The sequence below is a fragment of the Odocoileus virginianus genome, chromosome 9 (assembly GCF_023699985.2).
Source record: "Odocoileus virginianus isolate 20LAN1187 ecotype Illinois chromosome 9, Ovbor_1.2, whole genome shotgun sequence".
Classification (NCBI taxonomy): Eukaryota; Metazoa; Chordata; class Mammalia; order Artiodactyla; family Cervidae; genus Odocoileus; species Odocoileus virginianus.
This window is the reverse complement of record NC_069682.1, coordinates 67029611-67047941: the sequence shown is the minus strand read 5'-3', so window position 1 is coordinate 67047941 and position 18331 is coordinate 67029611. Positions and strand designations below refer to the sequence as shown.

Below are 18331 nucleotides of genomic sequence, written 5' to 3'. Positions count from 1 at the left end.
CCCTGTCCTTTTGGTGCGTGGATGGAGATCGAGCTTGGGGGTGTGACGAGTTCACGAAGCTGGCGTTGGCTGTTTGTCCACCTCCCCTTCATAGTTCTTCTGACTGTGTCACACTGCTTCCAAAATACTTCACAAATTACATTTGGGAAGGAAAATATCATTGGAGGAAGGCTTCAGGATTATATTTTCTACTTGACTTGGTCTCATTGGGAAGCAGTAGCTGTGGGGTGCTTAGGCATGAGACAGACCTTGGTCGGCGTGTGTCGTGACCCTTCTCCAGTTGTGAGTGCTTGGGCTGATTAATAAGCTGTGGGCATAGCGATAGACACTGGTGCGGAATAATGCAGGCCCTGACTTCCAGTGGGACAGCTTGGCATAGCATTTCATAACTGTACACAGATCCTAGGAGTAGGTAGGAACAGCCTTCTGCTTTGAATACAAGAGTTCCCATTGTCATTCCCAGTTCTGCATCCCACCCTCTGGTCACATCTCTGCACTGCCTCCCAGTAGAGAGACAGCTGCCTTCTTCAACCAGTGAGCTTGGCATCAACCATATGACTTGCTTAAACCAGGAAAATATAGGTGGACATGTCTTCTGAAACCCCAAGAAACACTGCATGTTTCTGTTCACCCCTTTTGTGTCCAGTTGTTGCCGTGAGAGGAATGTGAGTGGCAAGTCCACTGGTTCAAGGAGGATGAGAGTCACATGGGATAAATCTGGACCCAAGGTGAAGCCCAGGGCACGTCCGACTGAGCCACATCCAGGCTCAGCTGGCCCCCAGACAGCCTGTACATCCATGATCCACATGAGTGGGTCATGAGTAATGTTTTTTGCTTTAAGGCATTTAGTTTAAGGCCAGTGCTTTTGTGGCAAGAGCCATCTGATACTTTCATGTTTCAACCCACATGAAATCCATGTTGGATGGCTATTCTGTAGCATATACTAGCCCTGTGCCACATGCTGCAAACATAGACATGAACAAAAATGTATTCCCTGCCATCAGGACCCCACAAATTTGTGATAAAAATAAACAACACAAAACAATTGCAGTAACATGAGAAGGCAGTTGCGATGGTGGTAGGTAAGCCCAATGAATTGCCAGACACGGAATGGCAGACCTGGGGTTGGGTAGGGCCTCCTGGGGGCGATGATATGTGAGCTGAAAGGCATGAGTAGGTCTGATCTGGGTAGATACGGCAAGTGGGGTAAGCACTGCTGTTATTTATTACTACACAGGTGAGTCTGGTAAATAACTGTTGGGGTTTGGTGCACTGCCATTAATTTTATATTAAATATATTTAATGAACCCTGTTTAAGACAAGGCCTTGAGTGTTTTGCCAGCCTTATCTCATTTAATCCCCACTACCTGTGTGTTCTGGTTTATAATATCCATTAGGACATGCTGGCCCCATGGGAAGTCCTGGGAGTCAGGAAGTTAGACTCCTGATTCTCGAGGGCTGATCCTGTGGTCCATGTGCTCTGATTGTGCTGTCAGTTGCTGAATGTTGTCAAGTGAAAAGAGTGATTCTTAATATACCTTCTTTTGGACAATTCAGTGGTACTAATGAGGCCGTAGTTATGAGTTCAGTCCTCTGCATGGACCAGTTAGAGTCACTGTTTGAAATTCATTACTCAGAGGTAAGGTTTGCAACTAGTACCTAGAGGTGGTACTGACAGAAAGTGGATTGTATGATTTCAATGAGGAGAAACCCATAATAATAAAAGCTGCAGTTTGCTGAGATAATAATAGCTGCAGTTTGCAGAGTTCACAGGGCTGTGCTTGGGGATTTTTCAGCTGACTTTATCAGGCTCTTATTTTGTGGATGAGAAAAGTGAGGCTCAGTGAGTTACTTACCCAAGGCTCTTTGACAGTTGTAATAGAGCCATGACCAGGCCTGTCTGGACCCAAACCCCATGCTATTTGTAAACCATTCAAGGACAGAGGTTCTCATCCTGGGCTTAAATTGGAAATTGAATTGACTTTTTCTGTTGGGTAGTTCTTTGCTGGGAGAATGGGGGCTCTCCAGTACATTGGAGGATATTTGACAGCAACTCTGACCTCTACTCACCCGATGCCAGTAGGAACTCTTCCTTTCCCGGTTTTGACAACCAAGAAAGTCTGCAGATATTATAAGAGCCCTAGAGGGGACAAACCACCCCTGGGTGAGAACCATGCTCTCTGACCTTGCTGATGGAGTAACCAGTGGACAGCAGGATCTCTGATTCAGGGACATGGACAAACTGGACAATAGTCTGTGATGGTGCTGTGGATTGAAGTGCCTGTTTATGCTCCCGGATTGATCGTCTGGACACACAGGCCCATGGGAAGTCCTTGGCCCCCAGTTTAAGGGCTAAACCTGGCATCTTGCCATCTGTGTGGTACCCTGTCTCTCCTGGGTACTTTCTCAGTTCCTCCATGACCTTTAGGGGCGGAGATGTTGGAAATGAGCATCTCCTTCCAACAAGTGTCCAAAACTGTCTGCTCAGGGTACTACTGAAGGGGTTGAGTAATTGGGGAAAGGAGATGTAAAGAGCACGATAATCCAGTGAGGAGAGGAACACCAGTGTGCTCGCCTTTGCACTTGTCACATGCAATGAAACGGTGCATGTAACCAACTGAGCGTAGTGCCTGGCGTATGGAGAATGCTTAATAAATGCAGGTGATTATTACTGTTATTACTAATACTATTTATAACTGTGACTCTTTTTTGTAAAATAAATAAATAACTGGTTTCCTGAACACACTCCTCCAGGCTTCCTGCTCCATTAATATTCAACTTATTTAAATTTAATTTTTCCAAGGTTCTCTATTTAATTTTTTAAAAACCTAGTGAATTATTAGCATTTTAATGAATAATGACATTTAATAAATAACACTAGTGAGGGCTCAAAATATAAGGAATTTGAATTAACACCTTACTTGTGTTTTCTCCGAAAAGAAAGAAAAAAATGCCTACAAGAAGCTCTACACTGTGACCAAATTGTCTCTGTAATTTGAGCTTCTGAATTTTTCTTTAAATAGTGTTGTGTGTGGAATAATGGCCTTGCAACATTCTCAGTTCTTCTATTTTACAGGGAGAAGTGCCTAACTAGAGTTAATTTTATTTAGAAATAACAGAGCATGATGGCTTAGGTGGTTAAGAATCTGCCTGCAATGCAGAAGACCTGGGTTCGATCCCTGGGTTGGAAAGATGCCCTGGAGAAGGGAATGGCTACCACTCCAGTATTTTTGCCTGGAGAATTCCATGGACAGAGAAGCCTGGTGGGCTATATAGTCCATGGGGTCTGAAAGAGTCAGAAATGACTGAGTAGCTAAAAGTTTTCCTGCTGTGTACCAGACTTTATTCTAAGGGCTTTAGAGATCTTAATTCATTTAATTAGCATAAGGATCCCATGAAGTTGGTACTGTTATTGTTCCCATTTTTCAAATGCGTAAACCAAGGCACAGAGAGGTTTGATAACTTGCCCAAAGATACACAGCTTAGTAAGTACAGAGCTGAGATTCAAGCCCAGGCAGTTTGGCTCTAGAATTTGTTTTCTTTACCATATACCTGTTGCCTCTTCATGTACCAAGGAGGAAAGGTGAGAGGTGGTACAGGAAACAGTTTCCTCTCAGATGTTAGGGGAAAGCTAATGAATCATCTACTTTGTCTCTCAGCTATTTTTCCAGATATTTCTCAATGGTGATACTCACTGCAAAATAGTCTTACTGCACATTAGATTTTGGAGGCTTAGAGAAAGTGGCATATCAAGAATAATCTAATCTCTTATTTTATATGGAAGAATAAAGATGCCTCTGAATAAATACATTTTACTTTGTGTTGAATTTGTGTGTATACATATGAATGCATATTTATTTGGTATGTAATTTGGAATATATAGCCCTTTACATTCATATGTACATAGAGACATAATGTCTACAGAAATGCAAACAGCATGCATGTAAAATATCATTTGGTATTTTTACATTTCACTGTAATGGTTTAGCAACAATCCTACACAGAAATGAAATGCAATTCATTGTGTGCTGTTTCTTAGCAAGAGGTTCAGGAATGTTCTTTCTATTTAATTTTTTATTTTATTTCTTGTATGTTTTGACCCCGCTGCACGGTATGTGGGAATCTTAGTTCCTCGACTGGGAGTTGAACCCGTGACCCCTGCAGTGGAAGAGCAGAATCTTAAGCCCTGGACACACAACCACAGAAGCTCACAGGAACGTTCTGTGTTACATCAGTTACAAAAACACATGCCTGAGGGTGTCATGGTGTGCTTTCCTTCCTATCACATCCAGTCCCACCAGTAACTCTTAAGCCTTTGGTCTTTCTGCCAGAAGCTTGCAGTCCTTGAGTTTGTCCCCCTCTTCGAGAATGACATCAGGACAGAGGTCTTCCACATGTAGCTCATCCTTTGGAGCTTCTTTCAAAGACCAGAAGAGTGCAAGGCCATGTTGCTGACCCAAGATACTATTTCTGAGCTTTCCGAGGGTGACAGTTCTAAACCCTGTCACTCGCGGATGGGAGAAGAGTGGTGCATTTAATAAAAATGTTATCAAATTAAAAACCAAGCAGGATCCATTGTGAGTTCTTCTATAAATAACTTATGAAAAGTGAAAAGATGTTTCTGTTAGCAAATTTAAAATAATCGTTAGAACCCTTCAACAGATTGCTGCTAATTAGATTGAGAATTAAACAGCTTTATGTGAGTGTAGAGTTAATTAATAGCTCATTACTTTTTTAATAAGCCAAATTCGTTTGGAAACAGAAGAGAGACAGCAGAGTTCAACATGGATGAGATGTTAGATTGGGATTATTTTCCCTTCCCTTGATGAGAGAAGGAGTTTAATTAAAGCTGGAGACACATTTGTGTCATAAATGAGTTGTCTCCAAAACCCCAACATTCAGGGGTGGAGGAAACATCAACTCTCTTTATTTTGAAAGCCTCCTTGGATCATCCGGGGTTAATAAAAGTTGTGTAGGAATCTCCCTATTCAACTTTTGAGCTTCAGTTCACTTTATGAAGTAGTCCTTTTTGAAGCTGGATAGATTCATCCAAAAGAGAACTTTCTTGTACTCCCATGTTGATTTTATTTTCATTTCAGAGGCACTAGGATCTTATTTTGAAAGCAATCCTGCATTTTTTCTGATTTCCTTTCTTTTCACCTCTATCCTTTCTTTTCCACGCAGCCTCAAATTTCATTATTTCTTCATCCGGTTTTCTGACCCTTAGATGCCCTTTATCTTATATAACATAGAACAGAATGGGATGGAAAGAAATGAACAATTTCTGATTTCTAAGACAAGTATATTCTCATTATCCCATGTGGAAATGTTCTGGTCCACTATTTGCAGATTTTGAGGAGCCCCATTTCTACATGGCCCATCAGTAGTTCCTGGTACCCTTTAGTGTTGGATAGATTGCATTTGTCTTCTAGGGTGGGTCTGTGTTCATTGAAGGATTGCTTGTAACTATTGATTTTGCCTTCCAGCCAATCAAATAAAAACCATCCACTTAGAGATTTGAAAGAGATATTAGATGTCATCATCTCATATGCTACTAGAGTGTGCTGGTCCTCTGTTATCAGAGTGTAAGTTTAGCTTCTGTTCCATCCGTAGATGTCATTTGGGTGTCTTTGTTGCATCCTCATCTATGCATGAGGATATGTTTCCATTCAAGTGGATTGGAAACTTCCCAATTGGGTTGGGTACGAGGTCAGTAGAGAATGTCTTTTTCAAGAAAATGGTAAATATTTTGCCTGATGATGAGATGATGTCCCCTGGGCATTGAACTGTGACATGCAAATGAGTTTTTATTTTTTAAACAGATGCTATGGCTGAGTCTGTTAAGTGTGAAAGTCTGATAACTAGGAGCTCATTTCAAGAGCTGTGTGCCCACTCCAGGAATAATTAGCCTGACCTGTTTCTCACAGGGTGATTAATTCTCAGAGTAATCCATTGTACAAATTTTTCTCGAGATCAATTTATTCTTTTCCTTTCCAAATGAGAACGTGGGCTCTCCAACTCTCTGCTTTTAAGGTCTCAGCTCTCACTGGATTATTTTTTTTTCTTTTTTCATTTTAAAGCAGTCTGTTGTTTAAAGCTGTACACAGAACCTGGATCTCTAGCAAAGGACTAAAAGATGTGGATGAATCGATCTTCAGCAAAGAACTGATGCAATCCCAGAGTGGGACTGTCCCCCAGGGGTGGTCAAACAGATCCTAGTGGACAGAGACTCACTCCCTCAGCTTGTGTGGCGACCCTCTATGCCTACGGAGGGTCTCAGGAGCCTGCTAACCCTGGTCCCCACCTGCCTTCTCTGCACCTTACCCTGACTCTCCCCGTCCACGTTATAACCCGTACCCCCCTACCCTTCTCAGCCTGTGTTCCTTCTTTATTTGTATTTTTAATTGGAGGGTAATTGCTTTACAGTTGTGTTGGTTTCTGCTGTCCAGTGTGAATCAGCTGGAAGTATTCATATGGCCCCTCCCTCTTGAGTCGTCCTCTCACCCTCGCCACCCATCCCAGCCCTCTAGGTCATCACAGAGCACCAGGCTGAGGGCCCTGTGCTGTTCAGCAACCTGCTACTAGCTGTCTGTTTTACATGGTAATTGTTCATATTTCAGTGCTACTCTCTCAGTCCGTCCCACCCGCTCCTTACCGTGTTGTTTCTTCTCCAGCCGTACCCAACAACTGAGACATAGCCGGTGCTTCATAAATAGTGGATGGGCCTCTTGTTGTTGGATAAATATCTGTGTCTCTTGTCTTATCTGAATTTCTCCCCTGCCACTCATCTTGGGCCTGATCTGGGTGGTGCTGCCCGGGGTGGGACTGTCCCTGGGGCCAGTTCGGGAATGGAGTGCCTTTCCCGGGTGCCAGGAGACATGAAGTCAGAAACGGAGGCCTGGTGTGTCTGAAGGCAGGTGTCTCTCCATTGCCCCAGCCGCCCCCCACCCACCCAAAGCCCTCCCTTCTCACACCCAGGTGTCTACACAAGTTTCCAAATTGACCTCCCCACCTCCTCTTGCTGTTGTGAAATAAATTCTTGGGAGAACCCAGCTTCACTTTTTGTAAATGTTTTCTTGAAATAGGCTATATTTGCAGAAATGGTCATGCCTCTTAAATACACAACTTGATGAATTTTCACAAACGGAAGGCAGCCGCATAAACAACACCCTGGTGAAGAAATGGGATATTGTCAGCACTCTGGATAATTCCTGTCTGTCCCTTTCTAGTCACTGTTCCCCCTAAGGGTAACCACTGTCCAAACTGTGGGATGACTTTTAAACTCATCAACCAGATATAGTCATTTTCCTACTTAAAACTCGCTATTAGCGTCCAGTGGCTACTGAGCGACAAGTCAGACTTTTAACCACTCTGTATAAGTCCCTTGCTTTCATTCTCAACTCACTTCCCACCTCTCTCATTCCTCTGTCTCTATTATCCAGCCACTGGTCTCCCTTTAAATTCCTAGAACATACCAAGTTCCTTTTTAGCCTCAGGACCTTTGCACATGCTAAGCATTCTGCGTGGAATGTTATTTCTCCAAGTGCCTTCCCCTTTCAGGCTTTATCTGAGATGCTACCACCTTACTGAGGTCTTACCCTGTCACCTAACCCAAACTGGCCTTTCTCATCATCTCCCCTCTCATCACATCTCCTGTTTTCTCCTCGGTTGGCTTATCACTGTAAGATTTTGGGGTTTTTGCTTGTTACTTGTCTTTCTACTTAAACGTCTGCCCAAGTGAAGGGAGGGATGAGGTCTGGCTTGTTCATTGTCATATCTTCAGCCTCTAGCCTGGTAGATGATTAATAAATATTAGATGAAAAAATTAGCACAATACTGAGTTGGAATGTTGAGTTTTGAGGGGACAAACGCAGGGAGTAAATTCAGGTCCCATAGCTAATTTAGGTCCCAGGCTTCTGCTGGGCACCAGTGGTTCCTGAGCCCTGCATGTGTTTGAGGCCTTCATGTCTGGCCAATTTCAAATAGCATGGGCCACCCGTTTCCATCTGAGCAATCAGCAAGAGGTCTGAGCCCCAGATTCATTCTGCTATGTGGGAAGTTCATCTGGCCACAGTCTGCTTTTTTTTTTTTTAATTGATGTGTAGTTTATTTACAATCTTGTGTTCATTTCTTCTATACAGCAAAGTGATTCATATATACTTACATAAGTTATACATATATATATATATATTCTTTTACATGATAGTTATCCCAGGACATTGAATATAGTTCCTTGTGCTATAATGTAGAACCTTGTCCATCCATTGTATAGGTTGTTTAGTCGCTGAGTTGTGCCCAGCACTGTAGCCCACCAGACTCCTCTTAACCATGGAATTCTCCAGGCAAGAATACTAGAGTAGGTTGCCATTTCCTTCTGCAGGGGCTCTTCCCAACCCAGGGATCGAACCCACGTCTTCTGCATTGCAGGTGAATTCTGTACCACTGAACCACCTGGGAAGTACCGCATGGGTAATAGTTTGCATCTATTAACCCAGACTCCCAGTCCAACCCCTGCCCTCCTCGGCAGCCACAAGTCTGTTCTGTCCGTGAGTCTGTATCAGCTTTGTAGACGGTCTGCTGTGTTTATCATCTTCCCCTGTACGGGACTCTGGTCCCTTTCCCACGCTGGCCTGAAATTGTCATTCACACGACCACAGTCCCTGCATGGTGACACTTGCTTCCTTCCACTGCTTCCTTGTGTGCCAGAGAGTAAGGCAAGCAGCAGAGAAAGGGAAAGAAGAAAAGGAAAAGAATAGAAAAACTCAGGGAGGTCCTGACTTCCCTAGCTAATTCCTCAGGTATGGCCATCCAGTTACTGTGGGGCAGTGGGGTCTGGTCTTGGAATTGAAGTGACTTTATCCTAGATTGTGCCAGAGGCAGTGCATTTGGCTAATGCATTTTTTATTGCTTTAAAACAGAGACTTAAAGACAGTAAGTTCATTTTCATTTTTAAAAAGGCTTTCTAGATTTCAGACCTAAAAAATTCTGTTTTCGTTGTTTCATTGCATGGCTCAGAGCAGTGATTTTTAGCACCCTTAAAATGGTGTGTCTGAAAAAAAAAATGGTGTGTCTGGTAAGATGTTTATTTTGTTTTTTACAGTTTTGACTTCTGGTACATTGTTCCATCTCCCATGTCTCCACAATGCTGTGGAATTTGGAGGTTGGTTTTTTGTTTTTTTGAGGAAGTCGTCACAAGTGGAAATGGGCATCTCTTAGAAGCCCTCAGGAGAGGAGATTCCTTATCTATCCTTAAGTCCCCTCCCCAACTCTGTCTCTTAAGTCTGTGTTTTGGTTAGCTAGTGATATGTAACAGATCCTCCCAGAATTAGTGACTCAACAACAGCATATCATTGTCTTTCATGATGCTGTGGGTTGACTGGACTCAACCAGGCCTGTTTCTGAAATTATTATAGTCAAGTGGTGTTGGGACTGGAGTCATTGGAAGACTCAACTGGACTCGATGTTCAAAATGACACCCTCAGGGCAGATGATACTGGACAGCAGTTTTTGAATCAACCGGAGTCCCCACAAGCCGTTTCTCCGAATTGCATGAAATCCTTTATTATTCAATCACTAAGTCATGTCCGACTCCGCGACCCCATAGACTGCAGCATGCCAGGCTTCCCTGTCCTTCACTGTCTCCCGGGGTTTGGTCACACTCATGTCCATTGAGTTGATGATGCCATCCAACCAGTGAGATTCTTACTGTGTGGTAACTTGAGAAACTGTTGTTCCCGGAGGCAGGGAACACAAGATAGCAGGCCAGTTAGGAGCTGTGCCTGATGCCAGCACAGCATCCCTTCTGCCATATTCTTTTGGTCGAAGTAGTCAGAGGGTCCCCCTTGTAGATTCAAGGCATGGAGATGTGGACCTCTTGATGGGGGAGTGGCAGGATCACATTGCAGAAGATCGCCAGACGCAGCAGAGATGGTTGCACCCTTCTTTGCAGAATACAGTCGACCATACTTCTTGACCATTTCTTCAGCATTCCCTGTCTGCAGTTATTCTAAAAGACAGTCAGCCTTGGGATTGATTCTTTATATGGAGCAATTGCCCAACATTAATTCACTAATGACCCCTGACATTTTTAAGGTGTCACATAAAGAGATATAAAAGATGTCAGGTTAAGATGCCATTTCTTTCCATACTTTATCTGCACGCCCACCCACACACCCAGTGTTAAGAGCTGTAAAGTGTTTTCATAGAGTCCTGTAACTACCATGTAGGAACTGAGTCCCTGAAGATCCTTTCCTTAACTCCGTGTGTTTAGATAACCTTTGTGAGTAAGCCTGTTTTAATTTCTGCTGGCATTGTGTAACTGTGACATCGATCCTTAAGTTGTGAACAAAATGCCTGTTTATGCGGCTGGTTCCATCTGCCTGTTGAGACATTAACCGTGAACTTGGTGTTAAATGATGGTCGTTTTTATTTTTTCTGTGACATCATTTACTCTGGCTTAAAAAAACCCGGTGGAAAATGGTGTCTGGTATTTTACTCTATTCTTTTAAGCAGAGGATGTGGAATTCTTCAAGTCGTATTGCCATGTTAGTTTTCAGGACAGTCTGGTCACACGGGTTGGTCAATGCATGTTTTTCTTCTTTTCCTTGCTGCCCTTTTCTTTCAGCAAACTTTTCTAAAGGTGATGAATAGCTGGGAAGATGAAATGTCCACCCGCTGCAGACTAGCTGTCTCCCACACACCCCTTGCTGCATATCAATCTGAGACTATTTTTCCCCCTGGCTTGACCCTGCCTGAAGGTTTTGAGCCCTCTCTTGGCGTCTTCTTTCCACTTGAAAATCTTTTAAAGCAGCCTGCTTTCCTTTCCCTCTAGAAGTGGAAACAGAAAAGTTAAAATAAGAATTAAAAAATATTTTAAATTTAATTTTAATTTTCACTTTCCCACATGTGTCTCTTTCTAAATTGGAAGAAATCTGGTGGTGGAGGGATGTTAACCCCTTATCTCCTTTAAATTTTTTTTAAATTAATTTTTATTGGAGTATGGTTGAGTTACAGTATTGTATTAGTTTCAGGTGTATAGCAAAACATATATCCACTCTTTTAGATTCTTTTCTTATACAGCTTATTACAGAGTACCAAGTAGAGATCCTTATGCTATACAGTAGGTCGTTATTAGTTATCTATTTTTTTGTATAGTAGCATGTATGTGTCAATCCCAGCCTCCCAAATTTTCCCTCCCCCTTCCCCCCCTTGGTAACAAGTTTGTTTTCTATATCTGTAACTCAATTTCTGTTTTGTAAATAACTTCATTTGTACCATTTTTTTAATATTCTACATATAAGTGATATCATATATTTGTCCTTTCTCTGCTTTGTTTCATTCAGTGTGATAATCTCTAGGTCCATCGATGTGGCTGCAATGGCATTCTTTTCTTTTTTTTATGGCTGAGTAATAATCCCTTGTATATATGTACCCTTCATCCAGAGATGGACATTTAGGTTGTGACCATGTCCTTGCTATTGTAAATGATGCTTTTATGAACATTGGGGTACATTTATGCTTTTGAATTATGGTTTTCTCCAGAAATATGCCCAGGAGTGGGATTGGAGGATCATATGGTAGCTCAGCTCATAAAGAACCTGCTTGCCAATGTGGGAGACGCAAGAGATACGGGTTTGATCTCTGGGTCAGGAAAGTCCTCTGGAGAAGGAAATGGCAACCTGCTACAGTATTCTTGCCTGGAAAATTCCATGGACAGAGGAGCCCATGGGGTCACAAAGAGCCGGGCATGCACCATGATAGCTCTATTTTTAGTTTTTGAAGGTACCTCTACACTGTTCTCTATAGTGGCTGTACCAATTTACATTCCCACCAACTATGAAGGAGGGTTCCTTTTTTCCCACACCCTCTCCAGCATTTGTTTGCAGATTTTTTTGATGATGGCCATGTTGAGGTGATACCCTGTTGAAGTTTTGATTTGCATTTCTCTAATAACTAGCGACCTTCATCTCCTTTTTGATGTTGTATATAACTTTGGGGCTCGGAAGCATGCGACTAGAAGGAATCTTGGGACAAGCAGTCTAAACTTGGATTTAATTGACAAGGCCCAGAAAGAGCAGGTGTTGGCTTAGATTAGCTGAGCCGTTGAGCGGCTGTGTCGCCGTGTCTGCTGCCCGAGGCTGTGCTGTGCTGCCCCGTCTCTGGTCTGGCCTGGAGCAGCCTGGCTTACCGAGGCGCATTCTGTCTGGAGTGACCTCTTCCCGGACCCGTGTCTCTTTTCTGGTTCTCTTGCATCTTTGTAAGTGGGAGACCTCAGTGTATTCAGTGCCCTGGCCGTTGGAAACTAGCACCTTGAATGCCATCGAATGACTTAATTTGAAGCTTGACTTTTCTCCTAAAAATAGAGCCCTTTTCACCCCGGGTCAAAGGAGACAGGAACAGCTGTAACTGAAATCCTGCCATGAGCCATGGTTTTATGCTACCTTATTGAGCATTTATTTTCGCTTTGTCCCTTTGCGTTACTTAAAGAATGCAGACATCAAGAACGTGGTGTTACAGAAGTCTGTAAGAAAGGGCAGAGAGGAGAATGAGCTGATAGGGTCAGTTACGTTACTGGGGGCAGGAGCTGCAGTAGGGGATGAAGCTGGGAGCCTCTGATTCCATCTTCTAGACCAGTGGCACAAACTGTGTGTCAGAATCATCGGGAGGGTTCAGGAAAGCAGATTTTTGGGTTCCATTGCCAGGTTCCTGATTCAGCAGGTTTGAGGGGGGCCCGAGAAACTGCATTTTTCTAGCCTGCTTCTCCTGCAGGCTTTGTAAAAGAGGGTCAAGCTCCCTTCCCCATGGCTGTGACCACACCCTCCCTTCCTCTGGTCATCTGGCCATGTTCTTAGACATCTCAGACAGCTGGATGAGAACTAAGTTTCTCTTGCAATGCTCTATTTTCTTCTTGGTAAGAGGATTTTGGAAAAGAGGGCCTCCATTGATGTTTTGCACCTCTAAATGGCCAGGTACTTGAAAATAGTATTGCGTGGGAGAAATAGAAGATGATTTGAAATAGGGTGTGATTAATCCGCAGCAGCCACCACACTCTCTGTGGGGCATCTGCTGTGTGAATCACATGCGTTCTCTGTTTAATACAGCAACCATGCAAGGTAGATGTTGGTATGTTGCCCACGTTTTACAGATGAGGTAACTGAATTCTGCAGGGTCTGCCTTAGTGAGGCAAGGAGCTGGGATGAGACTCTGTCAGACTGGGTGCCGTGTTAGGCTTCTCAGTGATACCCTGTTCTAGAAGCCCAGAGAGTGAAGGCATCCCCGGTGTTGGTGTCAGCAGCAGTTGTAGCAAGCCTCGTCTTTTGAGCACCTACTCTGTGCCCGATGCTATGCTGTGCTAAAGCATTTCATGTATCTAAAACCATGTTTAAACCCTGTCACCAGGGTTTAAACATGCAAAGTACCTCCCTACTTTGCGAGGGAGGCAGTGGATGATTTTGTTTTGCAGGGGGACAGGGTAGCTTGCCTGAGGTCACAGTTGGTAAGTGGCAGGACTGTTCCAGCTTGGGTATGCATAGATGCTCAGTCATGTTTGACTCTTTGTGACCCTGTGGACTGAGCTTGTCAGGTTCCTCTGTCCTTGGGATTCTCCAGGCAAGAATACTGGAGTGGGTTGCCATTTCCTACTCTAGGGGATCTTCCCCACCCAGGGATTGAACTCACATCTCCTGTATTGGCAGGTGGTTTCTTTCCTACTGAGCCACCTGAGAAACCCCTGGATGTGGCAGATGTCAAAGCCTGGACTCACAGCTATTCAGGTACGTTGACTGGCTGGGTCGCACCTGCACCCAGATTTGTGCCTGGGACCTTAGGGAGCAGGGATGTAGCTGGTGGCCCCAGGAGACTGGGAAGCAGAATAAGTTTGGGGGAAGAGATGAGTTCCCTTTGGACGTGCTGAATTTAGGGAAATTCAGCAACATCTCATCAAAGACCCTACTGTGTCTTGTGCTAGGAGCTTCATTTGAGATGAGGGTGGGGAAGGATAAGGCTCCTAATATTTTGCTTACAGAGCTTTATTTTATTATGTGACCCAGGACTGGCCATTAAAACAATAGGTCTTACTGCTGACTTCAAAATGATGGTCATCTTTCTTTATTTCTGCTGCCTCAGTGCAGGGCAGCAGAAAGTAAGATAACCTCTGGAATTTATGAAAAGTGCTAGAGAAGTTGTGCAGTGTCATTACATGTGGCAAACCCACGCACTGTTTAATGTGTGTGCTCTCTATGCGTTGCTGTGATGTTTGTTTTCCATAGGAAATGGGATGAGAGATAGGAGTCTAATTCTCATTGTGGTGGATGTTACTTCCTGAAAGGAGTTGAAAATAAATCCGGAATGGGCTTTTCATCATTATATCACTGTTTCTTAAGCTTTTCCCCCCTCCTCATTATCACTCTCCTAAGGAGCCTTTTTAGATTTTCTTTTTTGCTACTAATCCCACTTCTCCATGAAATTAAATGGAATCAGACTTTGAGCTCAGAGGAGCCCCAAACTCTTGTAATAGGTAAGACTATTTTGCCCCTCCCAAGAACAATTTTCGCCCTTTGGAAGGTGATACATCCCCCTGTGGGGGGTGCAGGATTTGTATAAAGCTTTGTAAAGTTAAAGAATGGAGTGTCCAGGTTGGGATTTCAGGGCGGGGGTGGAAATCATTCTTCCCCATGGCTTTATTTAGTGTTTGTTTTCATCTGAAAAAGGCTGTCAGTAAGACTTCTGAAATTTGCCTTTTGCCGTCCCTTACAGCAGCATATGTTTTGGGGAAAGAGATTTGTTCCAACTGGGGTACCTTTATCAAGAGTATTGGTACCTGCTATACCTACACTCCTTGAGCCTCACAGGGACAGCTGTCACCCATCCAGTGATTTTGGAGGAAGGTGGAGCCTGGTTGGCAGCGGGGGGTGGTGTCTGGATGGTGAGAGCCGTGGGGTCAGCCCTGTCCTCTGTATTGGCTGTGGGACCCCGTTCCAGGGACAAGAGGACAGTGCTGACCAGCAGCGGTGGGGACGAGGTATGTGCAAGCCTTTGGGGATGGATTTGAGGGGTTGGTGGTTTGCCAGCCTGGCATGGGTAGGGCTAGTTAAAGAGGGGCTGCTTGGCTGAGAAAGCTGACATTTCCTCTCTGGCCTTTTCTCTCTCCCACTCAGTTGTAATCTCATCTCCCCTTTTCCTCCAGATCTACCTTCCTGCCAGTCATATTCTTCTTGCCATCATGCCTTCTTCTCTAGTATTTTCCTGTTTTTCTCTGTTTGTCTTAGCTTGGTTTTCCCCAAAGCCCACCCTGAGACAAGGACCTGGATGCAAGTAGTCTCTTGCAGAGGTGATCCCAAGAAGCAGGCGATAGAGAAGGGGGTTCACGAGACACAGAAGCGAGGGAAGCCCCTGAGGAGTGGGTTAACGAGTGGGCTCCTGCTGTGGGCAACTGGAGGGCAGTGCTACTGGGGACTTTTCAAAAGATGGTGTCAAATATACCATAATTACCCACCAAGGGGCAGGGAAGCTGGGGTATTTCTCCATCAACTCCAGTTCCAGCCTGCTCTGCCCCCATGGCCAGATGCAGGTTGCCATAGACCAGGAGATTTCTGCAGGCAGTGACCTTCAAAGGGAGGTGGGTAACTGGCTGACACTGTCTGCCATCCTCTGTCCTTCTCTTTATCTGACTCATTACATCTTCATGTTGGAAGGAAGTAAATATTTTGTTGAATTTTTTGAAAATATACTGATGTCTGCTAGTCCCAATGTTAAAATTAGGTCGGATGAATATTTCATTTTCCAACACTAGTTATACACACTTAAAAAATTGTCTGGGGTCTCATATGGGATGTCTGTGTGTGTGTGTGTGTGTGTGTGTGTGTGTGTGTGTGATCTCCAAGGAAAAGCTGGTTTTCTTTCAGATTTAAGTGTATTAGATATATAATCTGAAATATCTAGCTTACAACTTTTGATTTTTTTTTCTCTCCTGATAATTGCCCCTAATCCCTTGGCACTTCCAGGCTGCCAGGGGCAGCTGTTACCCAGAGTCAGCCCTGTGCTGACAGCTGTGTTGAATAATCTGAATTCTGAGACCTTTCTTACGCTGTGCTCTTCCCTTGCTTCTGACACCTGAGTGTCCATGAACACCTAGATTAGGAACTCAATTTTTTTTTTTTTTCCCCCAAAACATTTATTTTTGTTTATCTAGCTGCACAGGGTTTTAGTTGTGGCAGGCGGGATCTTTAGTTGCAGCACATGCACTCTCAGTTGCCATGTGGGATTTAGTTCCCTGACCAGGAATCGATCCCGGGCCCCCTGCATTGGCAGCACAGAGTCTTGGCCACTGGACCCATCAGGGAAGTCCCAGGAACTCAATTTGCTAACTCACCTTTGAAACAGACAAACTGACAAAAGTAACATAGTACCAGTGCTATGCTTTATTGAGAATTGACTACCTGTACTGTGATATATGTTTCACCATATAACTTTATTTCATCATAAGTCCTATGAGGTCTGCATTAGAATCCCCATTGTACAGCTTAGGAGACTGAGTCTTAGGCTGTGTAGCTTTGCCTAAGGTCATAACCAGTAAGAGGTGGATCTCATACCTGCCAACTCCCTGTAATACTATGCACATTCCTACCACTTAAGCTACAAGTAACCATGAACCTGCTGCATGGTTTTTAAGGCTGAGTGTTTTTGGGTTCATTGTCTCATAGACTCTACCCATAGCAAATCCTGTGAGGTTTTGAAAAACCTTTGTGAGGTTTTTCCCTTTGTACTATTGATGAGAAAGCTGAGGGTTGGAGAACTTGGACTTTCTTATCTTTGTATCCCCTGGAGGTAATGATGTGCAAGTCAGCTTTAAACTTGGTAATGTGTGTGTGTGTATGTGGGGGGCTTCTCAAGTGGCCCAGTGGTAAAGAATCTGCCTGCAGTGCAGGAGACTGGGGTTTGAACCCTGGGAGAGATCCCCTGGAGAAAGGAATGGCCATCCATCCACTCCATTATTCTTGCCTGGAGAATTCTGTGGACAGAGGAGCCTGGCGGGGCTACAGTCCATGGGGTCTCACAGAATCAGACATGACTGAGCACACACATGTACACGCATGTGTGTTTATGTGGCATCACAACATTCTAATGTAAAATTAGCCACGTTTTGTCTCTCTGGCACCAGAAATATTTTCCATCATGGGTATTACTGGAACTTGCGATAAAATTCTTTGGATAATTTATTGAATCTTTTGCTTTGTCTGGAAATTTTAGTATTGCACCTTTGAATGCCTTAACTGCTACTGACTCCATCCAAACACGTGCATACACACACATACACACTCATACATACATAGTCTTGTAAGACTTGCATAACAAATGCCATCCTCTTCATATTTTAGCCCATCCTCCCCTCCTGGAAACCTCCCTGTTTTGTGCCCTTATATCACCTAGATGTATCCCATTCGAGTGCTTTTGTATTTTTTTGCATTGTCTGGTTGTGTGTCTAGTCTGTGAGCTCCATCAGGTCAGCGCCTGGGACAAGAGCCCTGTCTGTCCCTGACACTAACTCAAAGTCTGAAATACAAGAGACATTTTTGATGAGTTTGGAAAGAAAACTAAAGATGCAACCTCGAAGCCTGGGGGAAACTTTCAGGTTATGTTTCAGGGCCTGATGTTTTCATGATGCTTAAACTTGCCTCCTTAGTAACTTCTGTTTTAATTCACAGACAGATTCAGGTATTGCCTGGGTTGAAGGTAAATTTGCGCTGACCCAGTGCAACCACTTTACATTCTGAATGTATTCTTGAATACAGGTATACCTGTATGCGATACAGATAGGTCTTCCTTCCAAGATGGATGCAACTAATGCATAGGTAGTGACTAAGTCCCTACTAGGGACCAGCGCTGTGTGAGGCCTGTGGGAGCCTCCAAGGCAGGCACACCCTGGATCCTGTCCTCAGGGTGCCCCAGGCTAATGGAAGAGAAGTCCCAAGGCCAGGGGCGATGACTCAGCAAGAAGGATCAACCTCTGTAGGGATCCAGAGAGGGGCAGCATCTCCTGCAGCTGCTGCTGGCTGGGTGAGGGCACTCAGAGAGTGTTCTCGATGAAAACACTGTTTGAGTTGGGCCCGGGAGGACTGGATTTGCCAAAATGAGAGTAAGACTTTTAGAGCAGGGCTGTTGGGAAGCACCATTTGTGAAGGGGAAGATGGGGAGGCAAGGATGGAAAATGAGTTTAGGTAAGATGTGGGAGTCTTTGAAGAAGTGGGGATGGCTCGGAAAGCAAGTTGTCCTGTCAGCTGACTTCCCTGGTGCCTTTAGGAAGTAAGCCCAGAGCAGGGAGGAAAGAGGCTGG

At 44.1% G+C, this 18331-nt stretch overlaps 1 protein-coding gene and 1 non-coding gene across 17 annotated transcripts in view; one reads left to right on the top strand and one right to left on the bottom strand.

The window, feature by feature from the left end:
* The window catches only part of PTPRT (protein tyrosine phosphatase receptor type T), a 1083381-nt gene that overhangs the window by 69905 nt on the left and 995145 nt on the right, over positions 1-18331 (top strand). The window lies entirely within an intron of this gene.
* On the bottom strand, positions 16267-16340 carry TRNAG-GCC (transfer RNA glycine (anticodon GCC)). Its single transcript has one exon. It is a non-coding gene; the product is annotated as a tRNA-Gly (tRNA).